The sequence below is a fragment of the Salvelinus alpinus genome, chromosome 6 (assembly GCF_045679555.1).
Source record: "Salvelinus alpinus chromosome 6, SLU_Salpinus.1, whole genome shotgun sequence".
NCBI lineage: Eukaryota > Metazoa > Chordata > Actinopteri > Salmoniformes > Salmonidae > Salvelinus > Salvelinus alpinus.
Genome location: NC_092091.1, coordinates 60,015,825 through 60,023,331, shown reverse-complemented (window position 1 = coordinate 60,023,331; position 7,507 = coordinate 60,015,825).

The window sequence follows — 7,507 nt, the reverse complement described above, 5'->3', positions numbered from 1 at the left end:
CGCCGCAGCCCGTCTGGTGTTCAACCTTCCCAAGTTCTCTCACGTCACCCCGCTCCTCCGCTCTCTCCACTGGCTTCCAGTTGAAGCTCGCATCCGCTACAAGACCATGGTGCTTGCCTACGGAGCTGTGAGGGGAACGGCACCTCAGTACCTCCAGGCTCTGATCAGGCCCTACATCCAAACAAGGGCACTGCGTTCATCCACCTCTGGCCTGCTCGCCTCCCTACCACTGAGGAAGTACAGTTCCCGCTCAGCCCAGTCAAAACTGTTCGCTGCTCTGGCCCCCCAATGGTGGAACAAACTCCCTCACGACGCCAGGACAGCGGAGTCAATCACCACCTTCCGGAGACACCTGAAACCCCACCTCTTTAAGGAATACCTAGGATAGGATAAAGTAATCCTTCTCACCCCCCCCCCCCCCCTTAAAAGATTTAGATGCACTATTGTAAAGTGGCTGTTCCACTGGATGTCATAAGGTGAATGCACCAATTTGTAAGTCGCTCTGGATAAGAGCGTCTGCTAAATGACTTAAATGTAAATGTAAATGTCCAAACTGCTTGCGAGCGTCCGCGTAGCCAGGTGCTAAAATAGAACTTGGTTCTATTTTTGACACTTGACGCGCTGCAAGTCCCGCCTCTCCCATCTCCTCATTGGTTTCAAGGAGCATATACCCACGTGGGTGATTGAAAGCTGAACTGAGGTCCACACTCCAGTCCAGTTGGTGGTGGCAATGCACCTTAAAGTTGGTTGCCAACCGCCATACAAAGTCCAAAGAAGAAGAAGACCGAAGGAGAGATTACTACAAACTAACTAGGTCTAGTTAATATAGGTGGTTCAGAGTTCGTTTTGATATTTCAACCTGTGCGTCCTGATGCGAGTCTGGTGCGGATGGACAAACTCAACATGCGTGCCCTTGCCCAGTCTAGTCATGTTAGGAGTGACAACGGAGAACAATGAGAATCACAGACAGACAGAGTGACAGAAAGAGTGACAGACAGACGGACAGAAAGAGTGACAGACAGACGGGCGGACGGCCGGACAGAGTGACAGCAGAGAAGATGCAGAGACAGACTGCACAACGGAGAACAATGAGAATCACAGACAGACAGAGTGACAGAAAGAGTGACAGACAGACGGACAGAAAGAGTGACAGACAGACGGGCGGACGGCCGGACAGAGTGACAGCAGAGAAGATGCAGAGACAGACTGCACAACAGGGAGGCAACAGAGGCCCAGTTATAGTGTTGAGTTGTATGTCCAGTGGCGCTTTTACATGTTGTATTTGTTTTTTAACATGAGCTGGTTAAAAAAGGAGGAGGATTATGTTTCACCAGTCACTGGTACAGTAAAAGTTGAGAAATGCTGTACTATAGTTGCCTATGTTATGTGTCAGTATGTGTGTGTGTGTAAGTAGCGGGAGGGGGGACTGAAATGCCAGGGCTATATTTTTGTCCCTGTCCACCTTTAAAATAAAGCACTGCATGCATACCTTTGAATTTGCTTAGCGGCATGCATGTCGCAGTAGAGTTGAAGCGCTTACAGAAGTTGCACACATAGAAAACACATAGAAAACACATAGAAAACACATAGAAAACACATAGAAAACACATAGAAAACATTTTATGGTCCGGGAAACCTTTTACCTTTTTATAAACACCTCATGCAATTCTACTCGACTGGAGACTTCGGACTGATATTTTTTTAATACCGGCACAAATGATTGAAACGATAGGCTACGTTGACAAACTTTCAAAACAACCTAGTCTTGAACCCATCAGGTGTGTGGAGACACATATTGTAGGAGGACCTTGTAGTCCTAAGAGAGACTTCCAGCTGCACTGACTCACCCAATGATGCGCAGCTCACTAGCCGGCGATGGCCAATGTGCGAGTGCCAAAAGCTTATCTCGCTCCTGTTTAACTTCGTAAAACAATGTTCGCTCAACAGGCCCATTTGGAAGTTGATATAATATTTTGTTCGTCTACAGCAGACATATTAGAGTCTTCTCTTTCCAGCAGGAGCCATTTGCTTCCCGCGATTTTATTTGAAATATTGCGGAAGGCCTGTTTTGTGTTCATGCTGTTCACTGACATATTTGCCTGCCGTTCCCGACTGTAGGCTACGCCTTGTTATTGGGATAGCTATTGATCCTCTGTGGCCAAATTCTAGGCCTAATCATGGTGTAGTAGGCTATTCTGAATGATTACATTTATTTCTGACAGACAGCAGTAACGCTATAACTTTGGCTAATGTATTTCAGTTCATGGGGGGTGCTGCAGCTCCTCCAGAACCCTTTATGTGGCTATGATTCTATAAGGAAATCAATTATGAAGTGATATTTAAACTAGGTAGCTTGCTACACACACACACACACACACACACACACACACACACACACACACACACACACACACACACACACACACACACACACACACACACACACACACACACACACACACACACACACACACACACACACACACACACTCGACCGGTGACCGCAGCTCAAGACATGCACGTTTGGATACCGTGTGCACGCAATCTCCGCACAGGGCAGACTGGAAAAAGGCACAACCGGGCCCAGGTGAGCTCTGTACAGGGCAGACCAATGGACGGGCAGGGATTGGGGGGTGGAACATTTGGGAAAAGTGGGTTCAGAACAACAATGACAAAAACTGTATACAAAAAAAATACAGAAACCCAAAAGGGCACTTGGGAGGGCAAAGGGGCAGGTGTTCGGGAACAGGTAGACCCCTATCTGTGCACGTACCTGCTCAAGGCACTCCCAGACCATATGAATTAAGGTTCCGGGAGCACCCTGAGTGCATAGAGAGCATTTCGGGCTTGGATGTATTTTCATTTTGAACAGTCTGTGTGGGGTAAGATAAGATCTTTATCACGGTTGTAGTCCTTTTTGTAGTCATTGTATTTTGACAAAATCTATTGTAGTGGCAGGAGTCTATTGGAAAGACTTGGAGGCGTGGCTTGTTGAGGCTTTTTGGCCTCCCATGAGACAGATTGTATTGGGTTATGTTGTGTTCTGTAATACATATTTTAAATCAAAAATGTTTCCCTACGGGTTCTTTGTCTGGTTGATTTGCGTGGTTAAGCCTTATTAGGTGAGCTTGTTGAGCTTGTTCAAAGAGGGGGAAACTGCAAGACTTTGAGCAGGTAATACCAGTTAGTGTTGACGGTTTAATCTGAAGAATATCAAGACGCCGTATTCACAAAGCCCTTAGCGAAACGTTTGAAGCTTTGGTTCCCCCACTACAGAGGCTTCTAGCTGTAACTTCACCTCCCTGAACAGCATTAATACAAACTCCTAGTTTCCTCCATGACCGCCATTTTACAGCTTTCACATTAAAACAATGAAGATGGAGCGCTAATTCAGACACAGTTTCTAAAAAATAATATTTAGAACCCCTATACTACTGTAGGCTACCTGATTTAAGCCTGTCACACACTTCATTCACTAGGAATTTCACACACTTCATTCACTAGGAATTTCACACAATTCTTCACTAGGAATTGCACACAATTCATTCACTAGGAATTTCACACACTTCATTCACTAGGAATTTCACACATTTCATTCACTAGGAATTTCACACACTTCCTTCACTAGGCATTTCACACAATTCATTCACTAGGAATTTCACACACTTCATTCACTAGGAATGTAATACTTCCTAGGACACCCCGATGTTTTGAAATTCGGGACATGTTTTAAATTATATTGGGGGCACAATTTCAATAATCTGTGGGATCCCGTCAGTTATACGACCTATCGGTTCAATACATCCAAACATCCTTGATATTCTCCACTGTCCTTGAAACGCATTCCATAAATACCCAACTGTCTAAGGTGAAGTCGATGTGAACGCCGTGCATCTGGCGAATTGGATATTCAAACTCTCTCAAGTGCCTTGTGATGTGAAAGGTAATGCAACCATACATCGTGTTACGCAGCTCTGGATGAGTCATAAAATGCCAACCACGGTGATCTTCTACGGAGGCCATCTTTCTAACTGACAATTTACCTGTCCAATTTACCTGCTCTTAAAAGGAAACCGAGCGTGGTGGATTGCCTACATTTCGCCTTGACACAGAGAACCAGGAAGTGGCACAAAAGGTGAAAGATTTGTCGTGGCAACCTTAGTTATAATCTGATTCCCGCCTCGTGTTCCCTGCAGTCCCGCATGATGGACTGGTCCGACTGCCTCAAATCCTTTCAAATGGAGGCAGTGCGGCTCGCTTTCTGCCGCGGCTTTATTAAAAGCGACGGGTAAACGCTGCACGGCCGCAGTGGCAGTAATTGTAATGCATTTTGTGCCTGAGATAAGGTCGGCCAGACAGCACATAGCCCATTAGCCCCGGCCATGAGAAACCATGTGTATGGTAACACTAGGCTAAACTGATTATACACAACCTAGAAACACGGTAGAGTCGCTAGCGATGGACACCGTTCATCATGTTATGGATGCAAATTTGCCAGTTATTTTTCCCTGATGAAGATGATTCAAGCTCTGTCGTCGAGATGATTCAATTTAGATTCAACAGAGTAGAGCCTTGGAAATTGGAGGGGATGGAGCTAAAGTGGATTAACACGGCGTAAGCCTCAAAAACCTGCCTAAATGTCCACACTGCTGTATGAAAAGACAACACCTTGAATTTTTCATTACGCTTGAGCTCAGAAAACTCTCAATCGATATCGCTTGAGAGGTCTCGGCCAAAGTTGTCATCAGAGAACAGCTGTCAAACTGACATGAAGTGTTGGCGGTATTGTGTAAGTTCCTATCACGTTTGCCCCAAGAGCATTAGGTGTACCTGCTGATGTCATAGGCCTCTTGAGCAATCTCTATAAGAAAAACCCAATACATTGGAAATGCAATGAAAGCAGTCAGAGCAATATGTAACACATAAAACACAACATCCATCTTGAACTGTAGCGACCTTCACCATTCATAGCAGTTAGTCTGACAGATGTAAAAAAAGAAATAGGAATACCGCCCTGTACATCTTATTGTTCAGGCCGTGTGTCACATCTGTTAATTTTGATAGACTATAGGCCTTCTGAGAATCGATTTAACTGTTTACTGTACATCCCTTGTGCTTAAGTCCTGTTCTCTTACATTTGAGCCCATTGATAGCGATCCATTTTTTCCCCCATTCATTTTCTTGCCACAAATTACAATCTATAGCGTCATACTGCCGCCTACGAGGACAATATATTATAGAACTCGCAGGAGATAACAGGCTAAACAAGGCTGACTTGCAATCTGCTAAAATTGTACCGGCAGTTCTCAGTGAGTCCAGTGGAGTTTTAGCCTGGTTCCAGATCTGTTTGTGCTCGAGTTGGCCTCAAAGCACAAACAGACTGACACAGGAGGGGATACAACCTTTTCCCCATTCCACTTGTTCACCTACATTAGCATGGAGACCATAATTGAACCCTTCATTAATGACAGTGGACAGAGGGAGGCGGCATTATAGCTAACAGGTGATATTGCAGAATTGTAATATTTAATGGACTAGATGATGATTAAGAGCCCCTGACACCAGGGCTACCGCGGTGTTGGGAATATTGATGCTTGGTAGTACTTAGACAAATGATGAATTTAGTGCCAGCCAGTACACAGGGAGGCAGCCTCAAATGCCATCGAGGGCATTTACTGCAGCTATGCTTCAGCCATGGATGGAAATGATTACCGTCTAGATGGGAGGGGAATCAATAATGGATTTCTATTCTGTGTCCGAGGGACAGACATGGTATATTGCGGTCTATTGCTGATGGATGGCTAATGGCTATACCTCCAAGAAGTCTGACTAAAAACAGACACTTGAACAATGATGTTGTTTCACCTGCTTTTCAGGCCTATGATTATTAAGAAATATTGGGCATAGCTAAGTTCTATAAGTTATTTTTCACAACATCTACAGGACGCTAGCTCTCCAGGAACAGGGTTGGGGATCCCTGGATTAGTCAGATTTACAAAATTGTGGCTAAATCACATGGAGACATAGTTGCTGAAACTTGTTTGTAGCCAGTGGCTAGCAGGTTTGCAGCATCTGCCTAGCTGGCCTGCCCTGAAGGGGCAGAAGAGCTTCCCTGTAGAGACTGTGGCCATATCTGTAATCTGTGCTTTACATTACAATACATTACAATATCGTGTGTTAACCAAGGCTTCTAAAATGAGAAAATGGGGCTTCTTGCTCGCGACTTGACGTTCACTTTAAAACAAGGTCACCAACCATGTGCATTTGTTTAAGTGGTTTGCAAGCCAGTCAGAGGAATTTTCTGGAGCCTATGGGCTCTAATGCATGTTATAATTGCCTTGGGAAGTGCTGAAGCTCTCGAAAAAATAAAGAAAGTTCTAAGTATGCCCCATGTATTCATAATTTCACAGTTTGTTTTATTATTTAACCATCTGCGTATTAGCACCAAGGGCTTTGGCTATAAGGAGGCTGGCAGACACTAACTTAATTTGAGAGGCCACGTGAGGTCTTGAACCATAATGGTGGCAACGGAATTAGAGGCGCAATTACCTGCGGCACGGTCTGATATGGATCAACTCCATGGTTTCCCTTCGTTAGATAAACTCTCATTGTCTTCCTGATTATTGCATTTCCTGTCAGTAGTCTATTTTCAATTCAATTTTATTTTATATAGCCCTTCGTACATCAGCTAATATCTCGAAGTGCTGTACAGACACCCAGCCTAAAACCCCAAACAGCTAGTAATGCAGGTGTAGAAGCACGGTGGCTAGGAAAAACTCCCTAGAAAGGCCAAAACCTAGGAAGAAACCTAGAGAGGAACCAGGCTATGAGGGGTGGCCAGTCCTCTTCTGGCTGTGCCGGGTGGAGATTATAACAGAACTATGCCAAGATGTTCAAAAATGTTCATAAGTGACAAGCATGGTCAAATAATAATCATGAATAATTTTCAGTTGGCTTTTCATAGCCGATCATCAAGAGTTGAAAAACAACAGGTCTGGGACAGGTGGCGGTTCCATAACCGCAGGCAGAACAGCTGAAACTGGAATAGCAGCAAGGCCAGGCGGACTGGGGACAGCAAGGAGTCACCACGGGCGGCAGTCCCGACGCATGGTCCTAGGGCCCAGGTCCTCCGAGAGAAAGAAAGAGAGAAGGAGAAAATTAGAGAGAGCCAAGATTTTCAAAATGTTCATAAATGACAAGCATGGTCAAATAATAATCAGGAATAAATCTCAGTTGGCTTTTCATAGCCGATCATTAAGAGTTGAAAACAGCAGGTCTGGGACAGGTAGGGGTTCCATAACCGCAGGCAGAACAGTTGAAACTGGAATAGCAGCAAGGCCAGGCGGACTGGGGACAGCAAGGAGTCACCACGGCCGGTAGTCCCGACGTATGGTCCTAGGGCTCAGGTCCTCCGAGAGAAAGAAAGAGAGAAGGAGAAAATTAGAGAGCGCCAAGATTTTCAAAATGTTCATAAATGACAAGCATGGTCAAATAATAATCAGGAATA